General features: G+C 44.9%; 1 protein-coding gene across 17 annotated transcripts in view; it reads right to left on the bottom strand.

Moving 5' to 3' along the window:
• The window catches only part of PAM (peptidylglycine alpha-amidating monooxygenase), a 280,689-nt gene extending 271,490 nt beyond the window's left edge, over window positions 1-9,199 (bottom strand). For 9 of the 17 annotated variants that reach the window (XM_060009085.1, XM_060009102.1, XM_060009100.1 and 6 more), the window contains exon 1: window positions 9,124-9,195. The gene's annotated coding sequence lies outside the window, so the exon portion shown is untranslated. Of the gene's footprint in view, window positions 1-9,123 lie in introns of all 17 variants that reach the window. The other 8 variants (XM_060009096.1, XM_060009095.1, XM_060009099.1 and 5 more) reach the window with 6 other exon arrangements.
• Window positions 9,200-10,461: the final 1,262 nt, after the last annotated feature.

The following is a 10,461-nucleotide window of genomic DNA, read 5'->3' on the forward strand; positions in this document are numbered from 1 at the left end:
ATTTGGGTCTTTGCTGAAATGCCACCTCTTCAAAAACGTTTTTCTTGACCACCCTATATGAGGACTCTCCTGTCATTCTCCATTCCCTTGTACAGCTTCATTTTTCTTTATAGGACTTATTATTATCTGAAATTATATTTATTTTTTATTTCCTATTAGCTGTCATTCCTATTAATATGTAAACTCCGTTGGTACAGGGATCTTGTATATCTTGGTCATAGCTATATTCCCAGAGCTTGGCACAGAGTTTGGCATAAAGTTTAAAACTCACTAAATATTTGTTGAATGAATAAAAAATAATCCCATCTTATTCCCAAGTATAATTGATGTTATCCCCTAAAACACTTTTTAATCTATTTTCACTGCCACTTTCCAGTATACACAACAGGCTTAGTACATCCTGTCATTCTACTTGGATTAATGCAGAAGCCGCCTAACATCTCCCCACTGCCAACCTGGGCCCCTCTCCAATTCATTCCCCTACAGATGACCTTACCCACACACAAATCTCATGGGGTCACCAGCCCCTACTTAAAACACAGTCCTTAGGATAAAGAAAAAATTCTTGACTGGCCCCCGCCTAGGTGTCCAGCCTCATCTCATTCCATTCTCCCCTGAATTCTCCTCAGTTACTTGATCTCACTCTGCTCCCTTCTGTTGCAGGGCCTCTGCACAAACTTCCCTCTGCTGTGGGGAACGCCCTTCCTCCCACCCTCTCTCACATTCTCCTACTCATGCTTCTGCTATCAAGCAAGTGTCACTTCCCTGGGTTGCTGTTATACAAGCCCACAAAAGTACTGCTCTATTCAGAGCATTTATCTCTGTTTGTAACTATGTAATTGTTAATTGCTGTGCTTTTTAAAAAACTGATTAATGATTGTCTTTATCTTGGACTCTTCACTCCATGATAGCACAGACCATGAATGTTTTGCTCACTCTCAAATTTCTAGGGTCAAGAATAGTGCTTAGAATATGGCTTGGCACTGAATAAATATTTGTTGAATAAGCGAAAGAAGGTACCCTATTAGGAACCAAAAAGCTAGAAGTCAATATCAAATACACAGATATAAAAACGTTCCACAAATACTGAAGTAAAGACAAAGACAAAGATATTAGTGAAAATCTGTAATAGGATGACAAGCTGCTGTTAAAAACAGGAGAGAGGGAAAGCCTAGGGCAATGCAAACTTTGAAATGGCAGTGACTGTAGACTGGAAAAGAATAGGAACAAGACAATCTGTTTCATTAAGGAACTAGAACCAGTTCAAACAATTTGCTAAAACGACATAGTTATGATTTAGGTAATGACAGTAACTAGGTGAAAGGTTACATTTACATATCCTATTAACAACTCCTTGACTCATCAGTCTCTCTGGAAACATTTAACTATGCAAAGAAACCATTCAAACTTTCCTTCTGGGCATTTTCCTTTATAAAAATTTTCCCCAGAGTCCTTAGTCCCCTAGAAAATGTTTTAAAGACATTTCACTGTGGTCGATTAGGCATACAGTAATAGCTAAGTGAGGCAAGGGCCATGGAGGAAATGGCTTATAATAGAAAGAACCTACTTTGCTCCTGATTAAACTCACTCATGTGCAAGTTGAGAAATGTACACCCTAAAAAGTTCTCAGCACCACAGGAAATCACGGGTTAAAGGACAAGGCCTAATTTGTGACCCTCAGTGTTACTGTTTTAATCACCTAACACTTCTAAATTCTCTGGGGAAAAGAGCTTATCAGTTTATTTTTATTTCCTTATTTCAGGCCTATTTTAAAATAAGATGTAATAATTACGCGCATGAAAAGCAATCTGTCATTTCCTTTCATTTGAACCCATAAGTGACTCATGCAATAAACAGCAAGTCTCCTGCGTTTGTTTCAACTGCACACTCCAGTTTTACTGGAGCCAGTTTTCGAAAGATGATTTACCACACCCGGTCTGAGAAGGGACAGCATGAAACTGGTGAAATTCTGATCTTCAGAAATACAACTGACAATGATTATTTCTAATTTCATGCTGTCTGCATGAAGAGAAGGGAGGCACAGGAAATGCAAGCCTGAAGCATAAGTTAGGAACTGTGGCAAACCAAACAGAAAGAGAAAAATGAAAGCACAGTGAACAACTGATGTTACCACATTTAGGAAGACGATGAGGGGAGAATGTAGGGGGGACAACCAAGCTTTTCCATCCCTACAGAAATAAGATATTTTTAATTCACAATTTAAAAAATAAGACATTTAGGGCTTCCCTGGTGGCGCAGGGTTGAGAGTCGGCTTGCCGATGCAGGGGACACAGCTTCGTGCCCCGGTCCGGGAAGATCCCACACGCCGCGGAGCGGCTAGGCCCGTGACCCATGGCCGCTGAGCCTGCGCAACGGGAGGGGCCACAACAGTGAGAGGCCCACGTACCGCAAAATAAATAAATAAATAAATAAATAAATAAAATTAAAAATAAGACATTTAGCAAAGTATAATAGCATTAAAACACTAAATGGAGTAAAACCTCACTGACTGAGACATTTATGTAAGGGACTCTACATTGGTACAAACCCTAATAGCACCTGATCTTGGCTCTCCCAAAAGTTACTGAAACTTGAGAAGGATTATCTGTGAAAATAAGGGTTTGTTGATGCAATTAGTATCGTTAACAAGAGGTAAACGTGGGCTTCCCTGGTGGCGCAGTGGTTAAGAATCCGCCTGCCAATGCAGACGACACAGGTTCGAGCCCTGGTCTGGGAAGATCCCACATGCCGTGGGGCAACTAAGCCCGTGCACCACAACTACTGAGCCTGTGCTCTAGAACCCGTGAGCCAGAACTACTGAGCCTGTGTGCCACAACTACTGAAGCCCACGCACCTACAGCCTGTGCTCCACAACAAGAGAAGCCACCGTAGTGAGAAGCCCATGCACCGCAACGAAGAGTAGCCCCGCTCGCCGCAACTAGAGAAAGCCCGCACACAGCAAGGAAGACCCAACGCAACCAAAGATAAATAATAAAATACATTTTTTTAAAAAGGAGGTAAATGTATAACCCACATAAGTTTTCTTTTAAACACTCTAATAAAAGCCTCCAGTTACATGCAAACAATCATCATTCTACTTCAAAATTAACATATCTCTTTATAAAAACTTTCTTCAAAACAGTTTTACAAGGTAACAGGCTTAGCAGGTTCTGGGTTATGTATGTAAGCACTTAAAACTAATAAGTTCAATCTTTAAAATATTCTAAAACTTAGATTTTTAAAAATATGAATTAGTCTTCATATAAGTAAAATTTTACCACACTACAAATAGGTACTATTTTGAAGCAAATTTCTTCCAGCACAGGTAAATGAAATTTGTAATATCTGAAATTTCTGAAAAGGCATTTTTACCGATGGAAATAGCAGGTAGTAGTATGATTCTTCTATACAGGCCTCTGTGTTTATTGTTTAACATTTCTACCACTGTCCTTTGTTTTGCTTATGTTGTAATGACAGGACTAGCAGTCAACTGCACACTCAATGCAGGTATAAAAACTGTCCTTTGCGGCTGCAGCAGCTGTTGGCTGGGCTGACAGAAATACAGAATGACAGAAAGAACACTGTGCTTTCACTTTCCAGTACTTGTGGTCCATGTCCTCCTCAAAATGAGCTTCCCCCAACAGATAGGGAAGCAGGGATCTACTGCTTTTATTGTTTCTTGGCATCCTCCCCCATCTCTGCTGTGCCACTTCAGGTTGTGCTTTACAGTACTACTGTGTTTTGCTGGGTTTGGAGTTTGTTTTTTGGTTTTTCTTTTGACTCCAGTTCCTTCTTTTCTTGAGGCCGTCCTCTTAAACTCCCTGAGCAAGAGCCATGTGGAAATCTTGTTCCTGTCCTCCATCCTTTATGTGAGTGCAGGCAGCACAGCTGGGTTGCAGCAGGCGCTGCCTGGGTGCTTTTGGACTGGCTGTGTTGCAGAACCTCGCTGCAAATGTGCCTATCTTGTCCTTCTATGTTAAGCATGGCTAGTAGATGAAGCTGAAGACAGTGCTCAGAAGTTCAAGCTCCTTTTAGCATAGATCCCTATCTCACGGTCACACATGATTTTGAAGAATGCCATATATCTGGAGAACTTACGCTGCCACATGGCTCCAGTCTCCAAGTTGACATTGCAGATAATTCTCTACTTTTTTTTCCCCCAGCAGGTGTGAACTAAATACTGTACTAACTATTCAAACTGATATTTCCTTTGTATGAAAAAACCCCGATGAACCTAACACAAAAACAAGCATCATTTGTATGCTGTCATAATCAACAACTTCTGCCTCTACTCATCCAAGAAGACAAAAAATCTGAAGCTTTAAACCAACAACATCCAACAGAACTTTCTGCGATGATGGAAATTTCTGTGTCTGCTCTACCCACTATAGTAGCCACCTGCCACATGTGGCTATTAAGCATTTGAAATGTGGCTAGTGTGACTGAGGAAGTAACATTTTTTATCTTAATTAATTGAAACAAATCTAAACAATGTGGCTAGTGGCTAAACTGGTGGCTAGTGCTAACAAATAAGCACACCACAGCTTCATGGATGCTGGCACAAGGAATGAGATTCCTAGGTCAGAGACAGAGGATTACATTACTCACAGAAAAAGCAGTAGCAGAAGTATTAGCATAGCATACCTACACACTAAATGATCTGCATTAGAGAAGTGGACCCCTGAGCTTAGAGTACCAAATCTTTTACAATTGACAGTAAACCTACCTGCCCTTTGCTCCATAGAGAAAGGCTACCTCTATCTTCCATAGCTATCTGCTATATAAAAGTCCTTGAAAAGATAGTCTGGAATGAAAACAGTCAGTACCTCTGCTCACAAGACGTGCAGAAACATGAGTGACTAATGGAGAATTATCTCCCAACAGTGGAAGTTCACACACATGTCTGAAATCTACCCATCTCTCTCCAACCTGCCTGAATACCCTGTTTCTAGACATATTTATTTCTTGCTAGGACCACTGCAATAGCTTCCTAAATGGTTATCACTATAGCCTCTTCCCAGGCATTTTCCATACAGTAGCCAGAATGTATCAATACCTTGTAAACACAAATCTAAGCATGCCACTCTTGTTTCAGTCTTTGATGTCATCCGTTGCACTTAGGATCAAGCCAACCCTCCTTGGCAAGTGCCACAAGGCCCTGAATGATGTGGCTCTGCCCCTACCTGTGGGCTCTTCCCTTACCTCTTCTTCTAAGATGCATTCCTATAGCCACACTAAACTTCTTTCATTTCCTAAAATACAGGTCATAAAGTACTGGCCCTGGGTTGAATACCAACTACGAAATACATCTGGTTTTTGGCCCACACAATAGTTTTAAAAACATTTGGGCCATTTCACATTTATGAAATATGAATTTTAACTCCTCTTAAAAAAAAATCAGGGCATCTGGCAGCACTTGGCCAGCATCCCAACCTGACAACGCTTGGCTGGAGCTGAGTATCTACTGTTCCCTTTAGACAAAGCCTGGGTCCTCCAGTTGCCACACCTCTCTCTCCAGCTCTCACTTATTTATTCTTTTACATTATCTACCTGAGTTCCATTCTAAACATCATGCTCTGTTCCCCTTGGTCTGGAACGCTCTTCAGTCCTCCAACTTCTTCAGTTGCTAACTATCACTCATTCTTAGAGTATTCATGGGAAGTCTTCCCTGACCACCACCAACCCCAGTTAGGATGTGACGCACTGTATGACACCATCCCATCCTACCTTCTGTGGTTCACTGCATTACTCCACACACAAATCACATAAGATTATAAATTTCTGTTTACAAATCTATATCCTTCCCCAGACTTTTAGACCATAAGAGAGTGACTATGACCATCTTGTATCCCACTGTATGCCACTGCCTAGGAAAAGGCCCAACATAGTAGGAGCTCAATAAACACTTGTTAAATAAATTAACAAAGCCATTGGGAATGGCTAATTCAAAATACTGAGAGTGGTGCTGTATTTATATTTTTATGCACTTATTTATTTTTAAACTTTGGACCTTTGCATTGTCATCCCCCTCCCCTCAGAAAACTGAAATAACTATTTGAGTTTCAGGTATGTACTAAGTAACAGGCAATGTGCTAAGCACTTCACATCAATTAGTTCATTTAATCCTTACAACCGTCCTTTGAGCTAAGTACTTCCTTTATTCCCACTCTGCAGATGAGGAAACTGAGAACTTGGGAGGTTAAGTAACTTACCCAGGGTTACACGACTGGTAAATGCCTGGCAGGACTCAAACCCATGCCCATCAGAACCCAAAGCCAAAATTCTTAACCATACACAATTTATAAATGTGAGATTTTTAATGTGCCCTGGATGATAAGAGACCACACAGGGTAAGGAGAAACCAGAGAACTATTTTCAGGCAATTGAAATTATAGTTCTACTCCTGCCACTAGCTGTTCAACCTTGGATAAGATGAAGGTATTATTCTCTACATCAGTACAGTAAATTGTAGGAGATAAAATGATGGAAACTTCTCTCACGAGACTTGAGAGCACAGGACACCACTACCAACTTTATGCAGAGCCCTTCTTTTCAGCTATTTGTATGTGATTTTCACAATTAGCTTTTACTGGCTAAAGGAATTAAAGGGGAAAAGAAAGTTCTTACACACACAAGAAGCTTTCTGGCTCGATATTCATGACTATTACACCAAACCACACAGTTCCAAGCAGTGACACAATCTTTCATCTCATTTCACAAATAGGAAAACAAATGTACTGAGCAATAAGGCCAAGTGTAAAGTTAACTTCATATCCCTCAGGCTGTCCCGAAACCTGCCTAGCCTCACTGTGTGAGTTGAATCCAAGCTCTCAAAGCCAAGTACTGGTGGTATGTTAAGCCTATGAAATTCTACACATACCCTGCAGATGGATGAATTCTTCCTAGAAGCAGGAGAAGAATCAGAAATGTCACCGAGTCACACCAAATTCAACCTAGTCTGGTCAATCTTTTCCATGTGGGATTCCTGCCCATTCTTTGCACCAAGCCAAACGTTTTAAAGTGGTTTTCTTAAAAAAAAAGTCTCACTAAGAATCTTGTAACTTTTTAAGCCAAATTTCCGAAATCAATCCAGGGCCCACCAGGCCATTAAGTGTTCAAGTTTCAGCTTATTCCATCTCTGTATTTTTTCTAGGCATTATGGTATAATTTCCTTTCTCAAGGAGTTGAGAAAAAATTGTATATGGACACCATAAATCGACTTACTGACTAAAGTTAGAATTGAAATTTCTATAGCTTTTAACATTTGATTACTACTTCATACATACATGGATGCTTTTCTGAGCTTTCATTCTAAAAACACAGAATTCATTTTATTTCCAAGTATGCCTCCCATTTGATGATGTAGAAGCACCTGAAGTTTTATTTCAGAAAACACTGGCTTATCTAAACTTATTTTTTTCCAATCTATTAAGTATATTCACCAAACAGTGATCTTAAAGGGCCTTCAGTGATGTATTCTTGACATCATTTTACTTGCCATATGTAGTTGCTAGAATACATGATGTTTATATAAAAATATGAAATAAAAATATTAATCTCTAAGTTAGATTGGAAGTCCCTCTAGGGCAAGAAACATATTCTATATCTCTCTTTAAAAGCACATAGCACAATGCACTGCACAATACAGGAACTCATGAAATGCCTATTAAATCATGAATTCATTAAAGACAGGCCATAGCTATTTAACTTCAAGTCTAAAGCTGACTTTCTTAGGCCATTTACTTGTTTTCTTCATAAAGTGATAAGAGTAGTGCTAACAATGCTTCTTGTGCCTGTGATTTTAAACTGAAAATTTACAAATGATAGGGCACAAGTAATTTGAGCTAAATATCTGAACTTACTTTACTAAAATAAAAGTCTACTTCCTGAACTGTTTAAATTAAAAGCAAATTTAAATTTGCACTTAAGATGGAAAAGAGGTTTTCAAGATTGGCAAACATCTGAAGCAAGCACAGTTCTTATTTCCAAAGACTTGTGCCAATAACGATCTTCTGCTATTTTAAATCCTATGACCACAGAAATATGTAAGGTCCTAGCTTTGTACATTGATTGGGTTGGGTGGGGAAGAGACGATTTCAATTCTGAACACTAATTATCAGATCCAGAAACACGAGTTTTTACCCTAATAAAGCTATTGGCCAAATCACCTAGAGACATAATTACATCTCAGCTGAAGGACCTGGACTCTGACGATTAGAACGAACACAGGACCTGCCATCAGGCACCTTCATAAGACCAGAGACCAGTGGCTCAAAATCAAGTAACACACCTAAGTGATCCCACTGGATCGTCACAACGACGCTCTGCGGCGGGCAAAGCAGACACGCGTTTTACAGAACAGAACATAGGGTATCCAAAGGGTCGCGACCAAGGCCACACAAATAGGAATGTGACTGAGAGCAGGCTTAAATCCCTATTTTCCAAGTATCCGAGTGGTGGTTACTTTCCATCCCGCCTCTGCGATCACCCAGCGTATTATACTCCACGGCAGGAAGGACCGCCGAGCTGGGCCAGGACTCGAGAGAAGAGGAGAGGGAATTGCCAGCGCTTCCCGGCACTCGCCGATACTCAGGCACCTCGGGTCGCTGCTCGGCTCCAGCCCAGCTCTACCCTCGCGGCGGCCCCCGCTGCGACCCGAAACTAGTCTCGGGGGCGGGTCTGGGAACCGGGGAGCCTTTCTCACTGGCACGGAGAGTTCTCCAAGTTGGGGGCAGAAAGGCCGAATGAACAATTTTACCCACAGCGTGAGGGCGCCAGGAGGAGTGCGAAGGTGAGGAGGACGGGAGGGTGACCCCTTTACCAACTGGCGTCGGCTGTGGTGGTGCTGAGGGGTGGTCAGGGAGGGGCTCGGGGAGTGCGAGGAAGGCTCAGTGCCCGAAATCCTCCCCGGCCGCGCCGCCGGATCCCCCGCGACCCCAGCAGCCTGGGAGGAAACCAACGACCGCCTCGGGCGCGGGGAAGCGGAGGGAGCTGAGACACCAGGATCTCCGTCCCCGCCCAGCATCTGCCCAACTTCCCGAGCCCCCTTCAGCGCTCCCACCCCAGCCCTTGCCCTGCCCGCCGGCCGGCAGCGGACACGGCGGCGGCGGCGGCGGCACCAACCTGCGCGGCTGCGAGCACACTCCGAGACGGAAGCGGGAGCCTGCGGACGGCGGAGCGGCGGGCGCGGCGGGCGGAGTTAGTTGGGAGGCTCCGGCCCCCTGGGCGGGGACAGGCCGAGCACGCGGCGGCCGCGACAGAGGCAGGAGCTCCCTCCTGGCGCACGCGGGGCCCAAGCGTGTCCGCCGCTCGCCCTCAGCTCCGGGGTACAGCTCCCAGTCCCTCCCCCGGGGCGGCTCCGCGATTCCTGGCCGCCCCCGAGCCCGCCCCGTGCTCGACGCCTCCGCTCCGCCCCTGCCCCCTCGCGCTCCCGGGCCGCGGGGGTTGGGAACGAGGTCCCCGCAGAGTTAGCTCCAGGTCGCGCGCAGCGTCCCAGGCTTTCCCTGCGGGGATCGCCGTCCTGGGTGTTCGGACTCACGAGCGGGCAGGAGGTGGCCAAGAGCTGGAACTCTCGCCGTGGGAAGGGGGTCAAGGCCCGGCCTGAAAGTCTTTTTCTCCGCCCGAGTCCCTAAAAGCAGCCCTGCGAGGTGGCCACGCCGGCTGCCCGGAGAGAGGCCGAGGAAAATGTCGGACTCTCCCTCCGCCCAGCGCGGGGCTGGGAGGACTTTTCCCGAGAGAATCGAGGACCCCTCCCTCCTGTTCCCGCCCAGGGTTAGGGACTCCGGCAAAGAAAGTATGCAGAACCGGCAGATGGGGCACCGGGGTTGAACCTGTGGAAAAAGTGCAATTTCTTTCACATGCACACGCCTGCCGGTCGCTGGATTCAGGCCACCTCGCTCAGGTTTTCGCAGTGCTTCCGTGCCCGCACCCGAGGCCTGGCGCGGGGAACCTCCTTTCCTAGCTTGGTTTCCCACCTCTGCACATCTCTTTTTTCGAAACCCTTTTCATCCCGCAGTGCGCCCAACGCGCACACTCTGACCGCTTCTTCCCTAAACTGCAAGCAGGGAACCCAGAAATCAACCCCCTCCCCGCCTCACCCCGAAGCAGGACAAAACTGGAAGCCAGGGATCTGGGATGTTCCAGTCGGAAGGATTTCTACCCAAGTGGCTTGGTGCTGTGCATTACTGATCTCACACAAATTGATACGCCTTTAATTCAAGGGCAGGTGTTTGCCAGTGCCTTTACCTCCCCGGAGGTAACCTGTAGAGTGCGTTCACTGCGCCTTTTCCTTCCCAGCACCAGCCGCTTATCATCTTCCAAAGTCCTATCCTCCTTTCCCCAAACCTCTCCCATCCAGGTTCCCGGCACAGATCCCCAGCGCAGTGAGCTCTGGTCTTTCCAGGCACTTTCTCCTTCTGGGGCCCTCGGGTTGGGGGATGGAGGAAGACCAGACCTGGAGGA

This window comes from Delphinus delphis, chromosome 3 (assembly GCF_949987515.2).
Source record: "Delphinus delphis chromosome 3, mDelDel1.2, whole genome shotgun sequence".
Lineage (NCBI taxonomy): Eukaryota > Metazoa > Chordata > Mammalia > Artiodactyla > Delphinidae > Delphinus > Delphinus delphis.